Raw genomic sequence first — 17,882 nt, 5'->3', positions numbered from 1 at the left:
CAAGTCAGATTCTACTATTTCTAAATGAGGTCACTCCCTGAAGGTTCAATACAAGATATTTATAAACTTGTACTTGAGACTTACCTCTTTTTTAAGAGATTTCAGTGAGGGATCTAAGCACATGGAATGATCCCTAATCTCCTACAATTCAACACATATCTGCTGAGTTCTTTTCTGTTAAGAAAATGAAATATACACAATTCTTTGCACTCCAAATAAATACAGGAGTGTTTCTAATACAACACAGGCTGTGATGAATCTTAGAACTGACATATCAACAAATGTTAAAAGTCAACCTGACTGAGGAGATTTAAGGATTAGGGGAACAGTTAGGATCTGAACGGAGACTTTAGGGGAAAGAAAAAAAAGAGAGAGAAGGGGAAATAGGGTTCAAGAGGCAGAGATGTCATGACAGAAGATGAAGATGAGTTTAAGAAAAGAGGTAGAGGGCTTCCCTGGTGGCGCAGTGGTTGAGAGTCCTCCTGCCGATGCGGGGGACATGGGTTCGTGCCCCGGTCCGGGAAGATCCCACATGCCGCGGAGCGGCTGGGCCCGTGAGCCATGGCCGCCGAGCCTGCGCGTCCGGAGCCTGTGCTCCGCAACGGGAGAGGTCACAACAGTGAGAGGCCCGCGTACCGCAAAAAAAAAAAAAAAAGAGGTAAAATAATATCAGTCTTGGCTGCCTAAAGAAAAGTAGTCTCAGAGGAGCAGACCTTGAAGCTTAAAGAAAACGAGAAAGGCTTCAATTTCAGGTGGGCTTTCATTTTTCTGCAATGAGGGAATGTGTTAAGGTTCGGAGACTACAGAGAAACAAAACCAATAGGATAATATAGATACATAAGAGGATATTTATTATGGGAATTGGCTCCCACAATTACAGAGGCTGAGAAGTCCTACGATCTGCCACCTGCAAGCTGGAGACCCGGGAAAGCCAGGGATAAAGTTCAGTCTGAGTCTGAAGGCCTGAGACACAGAGGAGCTGATGGTGTAACTCTCAGTCTGAAGCCAAAGGGGTTTGGGGTCGGGGGGTGAGGGTGATATGCTGCCGGTGTAAGTCCCAGAGTCCAAAAGCCCAAGAACCAGGAACTCAAATGTCTGAGGACAGGAGAAGATGGAAGCCGCGGCTCAAGGAGACAGAATTCATCCTTCCTCTGCCTTTTGGTTCTACTTGCGTCCCCAGTGATTGGATGACGCCCACCCACACTGGTGAGGGAGGATTTTCTTTAGTCTACTGATTCAAATGCTAATCTCTTCTGGAAGCACACTCACAGACACACCCAGAAATACTGTTTTACCAGCTCTCCGGGCATCCTTCAGCCCAGTCAAGTGGACACATAACAGTAACAGTCACAGGGAGCCACCAAGAGTTTTCAAGTAAGAAAGTGATATGAACAGACCTGGGATTTCTAAGTTTGCTTCTGAACCAGACTGGCTGGCGAACAGAGACTAAAACAGCGTGGGACCAATTTGTAAAAACCCATCAGAGTAGTCAGGAGGTGACTTTCTGAACGAGGGCAGTGGATATAAAAATATGGGAAGAAAGAACAAAGCACCAGAGTAGAACTGAAAGAATGTCACTACGAGAATGAATGCGACACTTCTACTTTTCACGGTTACCACCACAGCCTCCTCACCAACCTCTACACACACATCCCCTCCACCCCTAGAGCCAGAGTGATCATTTTACAAAGTAAATCAGATCACATCTCATGGCCCTCTACCCCTTCTCCCTACATGCCAGCCAAACTGGTCTGATCATTTCCTAGAAGTTCAACTTCTTTTCTGCCTCAGGATCCTTCCACATGCTGTTTCCTGTATCTGGAACCCCAATTTTTTTCACCAGGTGAACCCTAACAAACCTTCAAATCTCAGTTTAAATGTCACTTTCTCTAAAAGGCTACCCCCCTAACCTCTCCAATCTAATCACGTGTCCCAGTCCATAAATTCTCTCTTGAAATACTTACCACCCATTGAGACATGGGTTTGTGTGTATATTTGTTTACTACCTATTCCATCAGACTGTTCCCTGAGAGCTAGGATTGTGACTATCTGTTACCTAGTGCCTAGTCCAATACCTGGCACTTGGTAGGTGCTCAACAAATACTTGCTGAATTAATAATAAATAAACCATAAAAGATCACTCCAAGTTCCCAAGTAGGAAAATGGTAACGCCATACCTGACAAAGGGAACACAGGAATATCAGGTTTGTGGATAAAGTTGAATCCTATCTGGGACATGTTGAGTTTGAAGAAATGGTGGGATAGGTGTGAGCTGCAGAAGTGGAGTCATCAAATAGTGAATAATGATTTAGCCAGAAGAAAAAATGTAACACTAATGGAAAAGGATGAGAAGCAAAACAAAGCAAACTAGAAGCAGATTAGAGACTACCTCTATTTAACTGGCAGGAAGAAGAAAGCAAATGGACAAAATGTTGATATTCCTAATATGTAAAGAGCTTATAAAATAGAAAACAACAACAAACCTAGAGAAAAAGAGCTAAAGAAATGGACAGTTAAAAAACAAAGAAATGCAAATGCCTCTTAACCATATAAAAAGATACTCAGCCTAATATGTCCAAGATAAACACGGTATGTTATGTCTAAAAAAATCCATAGTTGATTTAAGTGGTTCTGAAATGTCTATGAATACAACTTTAAAGTTAAAAAAAGATATTCAATCTCACTCATAATGAGAGATGAAAATTAACACTACAATGAGGACAAAAACCCCAAAATTCTAACAATATATTCTGTTGATACACAAAGAGGCACTCTCGTACATTACTGATGGGAACACAAAGAGATATAATTCTTATCAGGATAAATCTGGCAATATCTATAAAACTGTGTACTCATTTACCCTTTGACCCTGCAATTCCACATCTAGGAATCTGTCCCAAATGTACAATGGCAAAAATATAAACACATATATATGAATTACAAAGTTATCCATTGCAGTACTATTTACAAAAAATTAGAAACAATCCAAATGCCCATCATTTGGGAACTGGTTAAATAGCTCTGTTTTTTCATTCATGCAATGAGATATTATGCAGCTATAAAAAGGAATTAGCAATTTACTACTAAGGAGTGATCTCCAGAATATGTTAAGTGAAAAAAGAAAGCATATAATATTTTATCACTTGTCTAAGGAGGAATATGAATACATAGCCTACTTATATTAAACTTGGTTTTAGAATATAATTACTTAGAAAGAGAAAGAAAATGGTAGAGAAAACAGAGATAGAAGTTAGACTCCTTTGAATAAACCTTGTTTTGTGGATTTGACTTTGGAAACATGAAACTATTATACATGATTATAAAACAAAATTACATTTTAGAACAGTCATTAAATATCAAAAATAAAATAAGTTAACTTAGGGACTTCTCTCGTGGCACAGTGGTTAAGAATCCGCCTGCCAACGCAGGGGACACGGGTTTGAGCCCTGGTCTGGGAAGATCCCACATGCCGCGGAGCAACTAAAACTGTGTGCCACAACTACTGAGCCTGCACTCTAGAGCCTGCGAGCCACAACTATTGAGCCCACGTGCCACAACTACTGAAGCCCACATGCCTAGAGCCCATGCTCCACAACAAGAGAAGCCATTGCAATGAGAAGCCCACGCACCGCAATGAAGAGTAGCTCCCACTCGCCACAACTAGAGATAAGCCTGCGCACAGCAACGAAGACCCAACGTAACCAAAAATAAATAAATAAAATATAAATAAATTTATTTAAAAAAATTAAATAAGTTAACTTAAATGTATACCCTGTTGGCGTCAGAACTATTCAGAACAATTATTAAGACTAACTTAAACAGTGTGGTGGCAGCCTCTAGGAGGGACCCAATGATCCCCACATCCTGGTATCACACTGTTATATAACTAACTTCTCTTTAGTATAAATTGGATTTGGAGACTTGCTTCTAAGAAAAGAATGCAGTAGAACACCAATATTCATATAAGTGTTATTCACAATAGCCAAAAGGAGGAAACAAATGTCCATCAAAGGATGAATGGGTAAACAAAATGTGGTATATACATGCAATGGAATATTATTCAGTCTTAAAAAGGAAGGAAATTTTGACACATGCTGTCATGTGGATGAACCTTGAAGACATTATGCTGAGTGAAAAGAGCATGTCACAAAAGGACAAATACTGTATGATTCTACTCATGAAGTACCTAGAGTAGTCTAATTCATAAAAACAGAAAGTAGAATAGTGGTTACCAGGGGATGTGGAAGGGAAGACTGGGGAGTTAGTGTTTAATGGGTAGAGTTTCAGTTTGGAAAAAGTTCTGGAGATGGATGGTGGTGATGATTGCACAACAACGTCAGTGTACTTAATGCCAATGTACTTAATGCAATGTACTTACTATACACTTTAAAATGATTAAAACTCTCATTTTATGTTATGTATATTTTACCACAATAACTTAAAAAATAAATAAAAGAATGCAGCATACGTGTTGGGCTGTCGCTCTAAGAACAGGTTACTAAAAAGGCCATGGGTTCCATCTTGGATACCCTTTCCTCCCTTGCTCCAAGCTACCAACCAGCGCCATGTTGTTAGCTGCCCCATGGAGAAGCCTGAGGGACTGGTCTCCAGCCAATGGCCAGAAAGGACCTGAGACCTACCAATGATCACAAAAGGCTCCTCTGTGGCTCCTCCAACTGAGCCCTGGGATATACACAGCCCTAGCTGACACCTAGATTGCAGCTTTATGAGAGACCTTGAGCTAGAGGCACTCAGTTAAGCTGCCCCCACAGAAACTGACCCACGGCAACTGTGAGATAATAACGTTTGCTGTGTTAAGTCACTAAGTTTTGGGGTGATTTGTTACACAGCAACAGATAATGTTTCATACAACAACATGGATTGAGAAAAGAAGGCAGACAGAGACAAAATGCTGGTACTGCTATTCTGAGACTGTTGTGTGTATTATGGGGGTACTATAAATAAGTAATTAAGAAATATTCTAATTGTATTATTCTTAGTATCACTGAGAACTAGAATTTTCAGTTGAAAGATACAGATGTAAAATAAAAAGATTAACTAAAAATCTTATAGTATTGAAACTGAATTGGAAGTATCAGTATGAATTCATGAGGTACTCTATCATAAAAAAAAATTTTTCCCTAGTTCTGACTATCAAAAAAGGTCTAGAAACAATGGTTAACCCACTAGGAATGAGAATCTCTAGAGCTCAAACTGTGGTCTTGAAATTCCATTCCCCAATGAAGGAATCAGGGCTCCTTGGAGAAACTACTGACACCACGTGTGGGGAGGAAATGTACATGATGAGCCTGGAACTCCTTGTTACACCAGATAATCAAGAAGCTATCGAAAACTACTACAGTCATGTCAAAATAACTCAGTAAGCAAATTTAAAAGGCTCCCACTGGCCAAAGATTAAATAATTTGAGCATCAATAAGGGTAATTACCATAATGAATTTTTTAAAAATCCAATATGTTTAAATCTAAGAGTCTATAATGAATGCGGAGAAGGGGAGACCGTAATTGGTCACTGTTGGAGAAAGCTAATATACCCAATTCATTATTTTGAAATTCATAAGCCAAGGGAAACTGTCAAGCTTCTAACATTTCCTATACAAACTGTACTACCACATAACAAACAGTACACATGGAACAGCTTCTCTTTATAGAACATTTCACCTAATAAATGAAAAGTAAAGTCACAATATTAAAATTTTCCAAACCTAATGATTTAATAGGCCTCAAGCAGGGAGCCCATCACCTGTTTTTGTAAATAAAGTTTTATTGGAACACAGCCATGCCCATTCATTTACATTTTGTCTATGGCGGCTTTCTCATTACAACAGCAGAGTTTAGTAGTTGCAGCAGAGGAGACCAGATGGCTCACAAGGCCTAAAATATACATTATCTGCCTCCTTACAGAGAAAGTTTGCCAACCCCTAATCTACAGCATGGAGGCAAAATGGCAACTAATCAGCAGAAAAAGAGAGACAACTAGGCATTGTATGCACCAGAGAGACACTTGCCCAAAGACAAAGACTTGCCAAAAGAATCTGAACTTGAGTCTGAGCAAGTCTCTAGATCCAACGACCAATTAACAGGAAGTACAAAGGTCAGATGTGTATGCTTAATCACTTCACAGGAGTGTAATCAGAAACATCCACATCTACAAGACAAAGACCCAATTTGTTCAACAAATAAATTTTAGAAACAAAAAGGGAGGGGAGGTTGAAACTTTAAGAGAAAAATCAACCAACTGCAACGGAGGAAGGGCTTATCTAGACCCTGATCCAATCAAGTCAACTGCTTTTAAAATGTGTGAGGGGAATTCCCTGGGGATCCAATGGTTAGGACTCCATGCCTCCACTGCAGGGGGCATGGGTTAGATCCCTGGTCAGGGAACTAAGATCCTGCATGCCATGTGGCGTGGCAAGCAAATAAATAAGTAAATAAAATGTGTGCGAGAATTAGAATTAACATTGATTGGATATTTGATTATATTGGAATTGTTGTTTTTTTAAGATTAATAATGGTATCATGGTTATATTTTTTGAAGGGTCTTATACATAAGGATATGTACTGAAATACAAATAAATTTTATGATATCTAGGATTTTCTTTAAAATAGTACAGGAATGGGAGGGAAGTCAGTGAGAGATTGAAAATTTGGCCATGACATGATAATTACTGAACCTGAGTCATGAATACAAGGGGATTCATTACACTAGTCTGTTTACTTTTATATGTCTTAAATTTCCCGTAATAGAAATTATAATAAGGTACATAATTTCTTCTTTAGACACAGAAAAATTCTGAAGTGAAAAGAAGAACAGGTCAGGAAGTATGCTAGACAGCCTCAAAAAGACACCTTGACTGTGACAAGGTGTGGGGTCTTCTGAAGGAAGGGTAAGAAGCCAACCTTGAAAAGAACCAGTTTAGAGATCAAGTAAATGACTGCCTAGTAGATCCAAACTTACTTATGTGACCTTTTCTAACTGTATCAAGCAGAACTAGGAAATATATACGTGGCAAATTAACTTAGGTTTGAGATTTGGACAGGTTCCTCACAAAGTTAAAAAGGCAACAGAACATAAGATGCTGCTGCAAATATGATCATGGGGTTTGGGTGAGTAGAAAGCAAATGAAGCTAGGAGACAGCTAACTTAACTACAAAAACAAAATGCCAAGAAACTACACGTCATACTAAAGACAAAGAAGAGATTCAAAAAGTGTGGCACGATAGAGGGTTATGATCATGAGAGGAGACTCCAAGACCACAGAAATTTAACTAAGTGATGATGAGATCTAAGGCAAGAAGTGACGGGGTGCAAAACCTGGGGACTCCAGTCTTGGTGAACTAATAATGCTGGTTTACTAGCAGGCTTCAGCTACCTGCCAAAAAATCGTACCCTTCTCCCAAGCTCATTTTAGAAGGTATCTGTATTTTTTTAAAGGGTCCCAGGATTAGAATCACTGGTGTAAGACGTAGTGATCCTGGAAAATACTAAGATGAAAACAATGGATGGTAGACAGGTCAAGGAAACATGATGAGAGCCACTAATAAGATATGAGAAACAGAAAGGGAACAAATGAAGAGTCAAATGAAGGAAAATTCCAGAGGTCAAGAGAAGAGAAGGATAAGAATGTGGAGGAAAAAAAATAAAAGATATGACCTTCAAAAGAAAATGACTGAGGGATTTCCCTGGTAGCACAGTGGTTAAGACTCCGCCTGCCAATACAGGGGACGTGGGTTCATGCCCTGGTCCGGGAAGATCCCACATGCCGTGGAGCAACTAATCCTCTGTGCCACAACTACTGAGCCTGCCTTCTAGAGCCCGCGAGCCACAACTACTGAGCCCATGTGCCACAACTACTGAAGCCCGTGCGCCTAGAGCCCGTGCTCCACAACGAGAGAAGCCACTGCAATGAGAAGCCTGCACATTGCGACGAAGAGTAGCTCCCACTCGCTGCAACTACAGAAAGCCTGGGCACAGCAACGAAGACCCAGTGCAGCCAAAAATAAATAAATAATTTAAAAATATATTTCCAAAAAAAAAGAAAAGAAAATGATTGATAGTGGGGACCTTATTCTAACCCCACAATTCAAAAAAACAAACATCTATCAATTTGTTCGTAACAAAGTGTTAGGTGTATGAAAGCAGCAAAAAACCTTATAAACCATTTAGTTAATTCACTCATTTCATACATGAGAAAACAAGGGCTACTAAGACTAATAACTTACACTCAAGAACACTGTGCAATTAATGGTTAGAGTTACAGCTAAAACGTACCCCATTCTTCACTCAACCTCCCTGCCTTGCATCCTCATCTAATGCCATGGTTTCTATTTGATGACTTACCTCTTCACAATGCCAAATGTCATTGTGTATTTTTATCCATAAACAGCAGGCATTTGGTAACTATCTGCTGACTGACACTCAAAATGAATGATCGATATTTTACAACAATAATTTTATTTTAAAGGTTTCCCACTTCAGCAATTTGTTCTGCTCAATTTTACTCCTCTGCATCCCCCCCAAAAAAATGTGTTTTGAGTAAATCTCAGAGATGTTCAAAAAACATATTGGCTAACTAGCACTTATGCTTCCAAAAATTCTTAGAATATGAAAAGGGACACACAGTGCCATGCTATAAAAAGAACAGCTGGCATTACACACCTCTCTCATCAACTCCCTAAATGTGCACATAATTTACAATTGCTAGGAAGAGGATGTTCTTGACCCAATGGACTCAAGATACCTAAGTAGGTAGGAAAAGAGAGCAACAGGAAAAACTACCTCAGCCTTATAATAAGAGAATATACAGACCTAAAGCTGGAATCTGTGGCTCTGGCAAAATGAAAACAGAACCAATAACAAATCATAAAATACTAACATTTACAACTCACTTAACGTGCAGTTTCTAGTTCAGCACTGAAATTACTCTATTTTCACAGCTTTTTTATTTCTTAAATCCAAAATTTTATCATTCCAAAGAACAGTTTTCTTCCCAAATCAAACTACTTTTAGTAAGCCCAGTTTTATAAGTTCACTTGTTGTAATAACCACTAAAAGTGGTAATCACCCATAGCAGTAAATATATACATAAATTTAAATCATTATTTAAAAAACACTTGGAGTTAAAATCTCTAATTATGCAATAAATATAAACTATAATCTTGTGACATCAAAAACTGCCACTTGTATATGAAAATGAAATTATTTGTAAAATATCAATATATAATACAGAGCATGTAAAGTACATATACATAAAGGTGTTTACCTATTTTTATATTTATTCCTAGCAATTGTAAATCATGTGCACATTTATGGAGTTGATGAGAGAGGTATGTAATGCCAGCTCTTCTTTTTATAGCATGGAACTGTGTGTCCCTTTACATATTCTAAGATTTTTTGGAAGCATAGGTGCTAGTTAGCCAGTATGTTTTTTGAACATCTCTGAGATTTACTCAAAACACATTTTTGGGGGTGCAGAGGAGTAAAATTGAGCAGAACAAGTTGCTGAAGTGGGAAACCTTTAGAATAAAATATTTTTATTCCATACCAAAAGAGAATGCAGCATAAAAAGGGGGAAGGCAATCCAAACAAAAATTGTTTTACAAATTTCTATTATTCTTTTTTAAAAGTACGTATCACTTACCACTTAGAAAGGGTTGTTGAGGCACAGAGTTTGTAGAAAAGACACCAAATTTGGAAAAGATCCATCTAGAAGCTTTTTTCAATCTGGAGCTTGTACTTTATAGGCACGCAAGTGGGCACACTGGTGCAAAGCAGTAGTGATTCACCATGTACAAAGCAGAATGTGGAATGTTAAAGGCTGAAAGATAAAAAAAAAAGAGAGAGAAAAGAAATATGGTTGGTTATTAGTAACAGCCATGTTTAAAACAAAAGCTGTAACATTTTAACAGTTTTCGTATAACATATATCATTATTGAAGTTAGTTTTTATTACTTGAGAATTTGGCCAAGAAGAACTTACTTATAAAAAAATGTCAACTGTATAGTGAAAGCATCTATCTGGAGAGAAAAAACAAGAAAATGAGAATTTGTTTTTTGTTTGTTTGGTTTTTTTTGGCCTCGAAGCATGGCTTGTGGGATCTTATTTCCCCAACCAGGGATCGAACCCTGGCCATGGTAGTGAAAGCACCAAGTCTTAACAACTGAACCGCCAGGGAATTCCCAGAATTTGTCTTTAAAGGTTCTAATTTAAATTTTTTTCACCACCTATAATATCTTTCTCAAGTATATTACAAATTTCCTCACCATCTAAACATAATTACCTGTTTCTTGATGACACAAGGGTCATCATCCTGAGTTCTTCTATAGTACTTGAGGATACATATATTATGGGATTTGAGGTAATGACCCTAGGACTATTGTTTTTCAAAAGGTACACCGAGGAACTCCAAGAAATGAGCACTCTCCATTGCTGGTGGAAGTGTCATTATCTACAAAACCAAGAATGCATTTATTCTTTGACCCAACAACTCTCCTTCTGGGACATTCTCCTACAGATATAATTACACATTCACAAAATAAAGTGTGCAGCAAGATTATTGTGGGATTATTTGTAAAAGTGAAACACATTGAAAACAACTTAAGAGGACTGGTAAAATCACCTATGATACATCCATTAGAAGGAATACGGTGCAGCTGTAAAAATAAATAAGGAAGCACTCTGTGTACTTCTATACAAACATCACCAGAATATGCTAAATAAGCAAGTACAGAAAAGGTATATGTATATATACTTTGTTATATTCTGTGTTTGTAAAAAGGGGAGGGAAAGACGGAAGTAAGAATATCTATTCTTATTTGTTAATTTTTATTAAAAAGCACTGTAAAGATACAGAAGAAATTGGTATAAAAAAAGCAGGGTTATAGTAAGGAAACAGGGATGGAAGTTAGGCCTTTTCAAAGTGTCATTTTGACTTTGAAACATGTAAATGTTCAAACAATATAAAATTTAAAACAAGTTCCCCAAATAAGCTTAATTTTACTTTTTTTTTTTTTGCTTAATTTTACTCTTTCATCCCTTTTTTTATAAACACATGAGCTGTTATATGATCAGTGTAACAAGGCTACTTTCCTGGAAAGTTGAATGGTAGATTATTTCCTTGTCCTTCAGAGAAACCCTTTTCTTTCCTACTGGTAGCATTCTACATATATTCAGTACCTACTATCTTCCAGCAATACATACATCAGTGAACAAACTCAAAAAAATCCCTGCTCAAGTGATCTTAAAACTCAATTGTTACCCATTTACTCATTGCTAGTGAAGGTACAGTAAGAAAGGAATACATATACATTGCTAGAGGAAATATAAATTCTGAAAAGCAATTTGTCAATATGTTACAAGAATCTTTAATACGTGCATAGCTATTGATTGACCCAGTAACTTCATTCCTGAGAACTCAAAATGAAGACCGAATTTTACATATAATTTTTTTTACATTATTTATAAAGAAAAATTGTAAGAAATATAAATGTCTGAAATAGGGTAATGGTTGGCTAAGTTATGGTTTATTCAGCAGATAGAATATTATGCTGCAGTTAACCTAGAAGTAATTTCTAGTTAACATGTTAGATTAACCACAAAAATTTATTCCCACTCCACCTCCAGGCTCCTCTGAAATAATTGTAAAATTTGAAAAATTAATAAAAAATAAGAACACAAAAGCCAAAGAGAACAAAAGAGACATTCTCTGATAGGATAAAATTAAAATACAACTTCAAAAAACATGGGGAAATGCTGTTAAACAACAAAAAAGGCAGGACTCAAAATCATATATACTTTTAGCCATATTTTAAAAATTACTTTAAAACATGGAGAAAAAAGCCACTCAATATTATTTCTAAATAGTGATTTAAAAATAAATGATTTTTTCTTTTATCCTTTTCTATATTTTCCAAAATATCTACAAAGGGCATTTATTACTATTATAGTCAGAAAAATAAAATCACTTTAAAAACATATACATACCCACTAGGATGGCTATAATCAAAAAGACAGATAATAACAAGTGTTGGCAAGTGTATGGCTGGAACCCTCTCTCACACTGCTGGTAGGAATATAAAATGGTACAGCCACTTTGGAAAACAGTCTGGCAGTTCCTCAAAAGTTAAACACGACCAACCATTCTCTCCCAGGTATATAGCAAAAGAAATGAAAAAATAACATCCATGTAAAAATATGTGTACAATAGCATTATTTGTGATAACCACTACACTACAGAAACCATCATAATAGCAATATTTGTAACAGCCAAAAGGCAGAAACAATACAAATGTCATCAACTGATGAATGGATAAATAAAATGTGGTATGTCCATCCAATGGATTCTGCCATAAAAAATATTGATACATGCTACAACACAGATGAACCTGAAACACATTATGCTAAGTGAAAGAAGCCAGTCACAAAAGGCTACATATTACATTATTCCATTTATATGAATAGACAAATCCATACAGTATAGAGAGAAAATAGATTAGTGGTTGACTCCGAACAGCGGGGGAGGAGATGGGGAGCTAATGGATACGAGATTTCTTTTGGGGATGATGAAAATATTCTAAAATCAATTGTGGTGATGGTTGCACAATTCTGTCAATATAAAAAACCTCGAATTGTATACTATAAATTGGTGACTTGCATGGTATGTGAATTATATCTCAATAAATTTACTGTATTAAAAAAATATATATAGTCTATAACTTCACCACTAACCAGTATTTCACATATTATTCCTTATCACCTTGCAACACTACATAATAGGACAAACGTTAGATTCAAGATAAAACCAGACTCTTGCCAATCCTAAAACCATGGACAAACCATAACTCCCAAGTTTCAATTTCCTTTTGGGGGGAAATGGGGAGTCCTCTCTGGTACACCATCTCATTTTTCTCCCAACAATTGAGTCGCATGCCTACCAAGAGCAAATTATCTTATATTTGTTCCAAAATCTTTTTATGCCTGTTGTATTTACTATAATTATATAATTTAGTTAAATATTATATCAAAAACATGAGTGCAAAAAGAAAATGCTTTGTCTCTGAAAATTAAGCTGTACGATTTGAAAAAGGCAAGTTACTTTAAAAATATCCTAAAGAAAAGGTCTCAGCTATACATCAAAAGATTGATGCTGTACGAGCATTTATACACTTATCAACTATAAAATATTTAAGGCATATATCCTTCCTATTATTCTTCATTTCAAACAAATTTTTTATTTAACCATTCTAACTACTGGTGATTGTACAATCAATATTGTATAAGAGAGATTCTACTCCATGTAAATTATTCGTATAAAAGACTAACAGAAGTATACTACTATTATTCTATCTCACACTCTAAAGACTGATGGTTGACCCTACTGAGTTGTCTCTTAGTGAGGTTGAAACTTTTCTATCCTTCAAGTTCCCAGGCCCACCATAGCCCTGTACTCTCTACTGTATACCCTCATCTCTTAAACTGAAAGAAGATGCCCAATGTAAACTCTTCCAGTTCAAGGCTGCTAAAGTCCCTCTTCCTGTCCTCTTGGACCCTCCAAATCCTCCCTTTTCAAAGCCAAACTTACATCTGACCTGTATATTCAGATGACCATTAAGGAAGAAAAAAATCTTACTTACACTCATGCACCATAGACTTCTCTTTATTTCCTCTTACTACACATTTGGGCCTCTACTTTCTCAACTCATCAAGTCAGTCATTTACAGTCTGACCCCAACTGCTGCAATACTAAAATACTCTTCCATCAAAAAAATTCTAAGTGGTCTCTGACCTCCCCTCTCTCACTACTCTGATGCATCTCAGATATTGCTGCCAAGTGCACATTCCAAATGCAAAACTCTGATCACAAAACTCCCTGCCTTGGTAATTCAGTGACAGTCCCAATGCCTATAGAATAAAGTACAGAAATTCCTTAGCCTCAGAGTCAAGGTCCTAATGGAAGAGAATAAACTGTTAGCCCATTTCCCTAATGTTCTCTAGACTAGTCAGGCTGAACTCTGCTCTATGCAAACATGTCCCATTCCTTCCTACGCCCAGATCTTTCTTCCATGTGGAATGCCCTCCCTTTGTTTCTATGCATTAAATTCCTCTAAAATCATTTTTAAAGTAGAAAATCACTTTTTAAATCAGAGCCTTGGGTTTCTCAACTGTAAGACTTTTTATAAGGATTATAAAGTGTTAGAAGTATTATAAGTATTATTAAGCATAAACTTAGAACAATAGCCAGCAGATAGCACTCAACAAACGTTGTTACTGTTGTTCATTCAACATAATGAGGACTCAACAAATATTTTTTAAATTGACATGCGAGACAAAGCAAAACAAAACAAAAAAGTCTTTTCTATACTATACTATACTCTTTGCTCTCAAAGCCACAGTTTAAGATCTGACACCTCTGGAAGTTAAGATGATGAAAACTTCTGATAATCAATAGTGTTCAGTTTCTGGGAATCTCACACAGATTTATGATATAAGAACAGCAACCCACTATTTCAGATTTAGTCAAGAACAACTTGATTTATAATCACTTCACGATATATTATGCCACACACCCTAAACTTATACAGTGCTGCATGTCAATTATATCTTATTAAAATGGAAAGAGAAAAACAACTTAATTCACTAACATCTACCAAAAATAAGGAGGGCAAGCCTTACCAAAATAGAGTAGTTTTATGATTCACTTTTTTTTAAAACTGTGTAAAATACACATAACATATAATTTACCATCTTAACCATTTTTAAGTGTACAGCTCAGTGGCACTAAGTACATTCACATTGTCGCACAAACACCACCACCATCCGTCTCCAGAACTCTTTTCATCTTGCAAAACTGAAACTCTGCACTTACTAGACAATAACTCCTCTTCCGCCCCCTCCTCCCAGGCGCTGGCAACAAGCATTATGCCTTCTGTTTCTATGAGTTTGACTACTCTAGGTACCTTATTTAAGTGGAATCATACAGTATTTGTCCTTTCGTGACTAGCTTATTTCACTAAACATGAGGCCCCTTCAAGGTTTGTTTGTGTTATTTACTTTTTCAGCAAGAACTTCAAAACCACACGAAGGACATGGTTTAAACATACTCTAGTTTAAACTCATGGTTTTAACACACACCGTATTATATGGCACTAAACTGCAGACTTGAATGACTCAAATTACAGAAAGAAAGGAAAAGTAGAATAACATGTACCCAATTACCTGGTATGATACCAGGTATCAAACCAGGTGCATTTCACACAAAATTAAGACCACACAACTCTAAAGAGGTAGGTTATTATTATTCCCAGTTGATGAGAAAAAGGAGATTCAGAGGACCTCCCATGCCACTGCCCTATTTCCATTTTGTTTTCATCATAGAATTTATCACTATCTGACATACATACATATGTACATACATTTATTTCCTTATGTGCAAATTATATGTAGGCAAAAAAAAAAAGTTGAGAATCACATTTAGGCAACAAAGTTGTATCTATAATACAACATGGCTTGGAATCTGAACATTTTATAATCTCTAGCTTTCTGAGATGCTTGTCCATAGGTACACTTCTTTTTTTTTTTTTCACAGGTACACTTCTTAGATACTCAGAAGTTGGGAGACTTTATTACTGCCAAAGATATATATACTTTTTTTTTTTTTTGGAGCAGGTATGGGAGGTAGGGGGCACTAGAGGACAGAAGTAGGGGATAAAATTCCAACTGAAAAGTCCAAGAGTTCAAGAAGGCCAGTCTCCAGTAAACCGAAATCTATTATTACAACATCCTCATCTTCTATGAATTTTGTTGTTTTAAATCAAACTTCACCTGAGGAATTTTCTACCAAGCATGAATTTTTAATGGGAGGGGAGATACTAGTTTGTGATGGATGTTCTGCTTACCCCTTGAATATATTCTCACTATAATATTAGCTATATTTACAGTACTGTGGATTTCCTTCTTCTGCTTCAGAGTGAAAAATATTCCCACCACACTGTATTGCTACATTTTCTCCCTTAAAATTAGTTAAAACTTTTTATTACATTTCAAGAAATTAAGAACTAGATACCTAACTTTTAAATTTGTTAAACTATATTTTTTCATAATTTAAATGACAACTATCTCCACCATTAGAAGAATTTTAAATGTTCTGAAGAGAAATCAAAAAATGTTAAGGGCTCCCACTAAGTAAATTCCCATTTGTAACAAAAGTCTACATTTCCAATTAGCTTACTGCTTTCATATAATAATTTCTTTTGATCACAGTATGAAAAATGTTACTCACAAAAGGAGTACTGTAGTCACAAAATAATTTTATCTTTACTGATATAACAAGAAGTCAGCGGTTTCCTTTTTGTGGTAAACAATGGGCCTTGGGAAACACATTCCCTGTTAAATGTCTTTCACATTTTTTTAAATACACAATTGGTTCAACTTCCTAATAATCACCATTTACCAGAAATGTGAAAGATAAAAATCTATCAAGATACACAATAAGACTAAGCAAGCCAAAAAGAGGAAAACAAAAGAAAATCACAAAGGCTCCCTGAAGAGGGTGGGGTAGAGAAAACTTCCAACCTAACCTCAACCACCTCTTAACTAAAAAAAAAAAGGAGAACATCAACGTCAAGGTGACAAAAATCTCACATCTTTTTTCTCCATTCCTAAGGGATCATGTCCGTTAGCATACAAATATACCATAATGATCACTCACCTTAAGAGAATAAAAGGGGGGAGCCCTCCTCCCTCCTCCACCGCAAAAGCCCTGTCTTGACTGCCCTGTTTCTCTACTCCCCTTTACAATAAAAGTCCTCCAGACAACTGTCTCTATTCAGTATTTCGCTAGCTCCGCTTCTTCATCTCATTCTCTCCTCTCTTCTACCCCCAGGGCCGCTGGCCAGTGTCACTGATGACCTCCACACCTCATGAAATCCAAAGGTCAATAATCAGTCCTCATCTTAGTTGACTCCACGGCAGCATTCCTCTCCTGCCTTTTTGAAACACTTTCTTCACTTGGATGGCAAGATGCCACACTCTCCTGGTTTTCTTCCTTTTCCTCAAGAGCTGCTTTTCCTCTGCCTCTTCTCCAACTCAACATGTTGGAGAGCCCAGGGCCAGTCCTTGCCCCTTTTCTCCACTGACATTTACCTCTGGACCTTATCCAGGCTAAAGGCCTTAAATTCGAATCTGGAATTTGTTAGCATATAGATGGTATCTCTAGCCCAGACCTCTCTCTACTGAGCACTAACCTTGCAAATTCAAATACCTGTCTGCACATCTAACGAGATGTCAAACACAACTCTTAATACAGCCCCCTAAATCTCTGCCTACTCCCAGCACTTCACTTCAGTAAATAACACCACAATTCTTCTAGATGCTCAGGCCAGAAATCTGGCAGTCACTTTTATTCCTTTCTTTACCTCACACCCTCGTATCTAATCCATCAGCAAGTCTGTCAACCCTGCTTTCAAAATACTGTATACCTTAAATCTGGCCACTTCTCTCCCATCCACTGCTTACCACCTAGTCAGAGCCGTCATCATCTGTGGCCCAAACAATTCATGTCGCCTCTTAGCTGATGCTGCTGCATCTACTCACCCCTTAATTCTACACAGTCACCAGAGTAATCTTTTTAGAATATAAATTTATTCACTTGCGCCCAAAAATCCTCCACTGGTTTCCCATCAAATGCAGAAAAATATCCCATGGTCTCCCTAACATTTCCTTTCCTCTATTCTAGCTACACCAGCTTTCCTGCTACTCTTCAAGTTGAAGCAGCTTATTCCCACATCAGGGCCTATGCACTTGCTAACTCCTCTGCCTGGAAAGGTCTTTCCCTTGAGTATGACTTGCCCCCTCCCTTCCTTCCTT

At 37.1% G+C, this 17,882-nt stretch overlaps 1 protein-coding gene across 7 annotated transcripts in view; it reads right to left on the bottom strand.

Annotated features, from left to right (window-relative positions):
• Positions 1 to 17,882, bottom strand: part of FRYL (FRY like transcription coactivator) — a 244,255-nt gene that overhangs the window by 197,331 nt on the left and 29,042 nt on the right. For all 7 annotated transcript variants that reach the window (XM_060012585.1, XM_069540693.1, XM_060012583.1 and 4 more), the window contains one exon: positions 9,661 to 9,837. The gene's annotated coding sequence lies outside the window, so the exon portion shown is untranslated. The remainder of the gene's footprint in view (positions 1 to 9,660; positions 9,838 to 17,882) is intronic.

The sequence above is a fragment of the Delphinus delphis genome, chromosome 5, assembly GCF_949987515.2.
Source record: "Delphinus delphis chromosome 5, mDelDel1.2, whole genome shotgun sequence".
Taxonomy (NCBI): domain Eukaryota; kingdom Metazoa; phylum Chordata; class Mammalia; order Artiodactyla; family Delphinidae; genus Delphinus; species Delphinus delphis.
The sequence above is the reverse complement of the archived record's forward strand: the minus strand, read 5'-3'. Positions and strand labels throughout refer to the sequence as shown.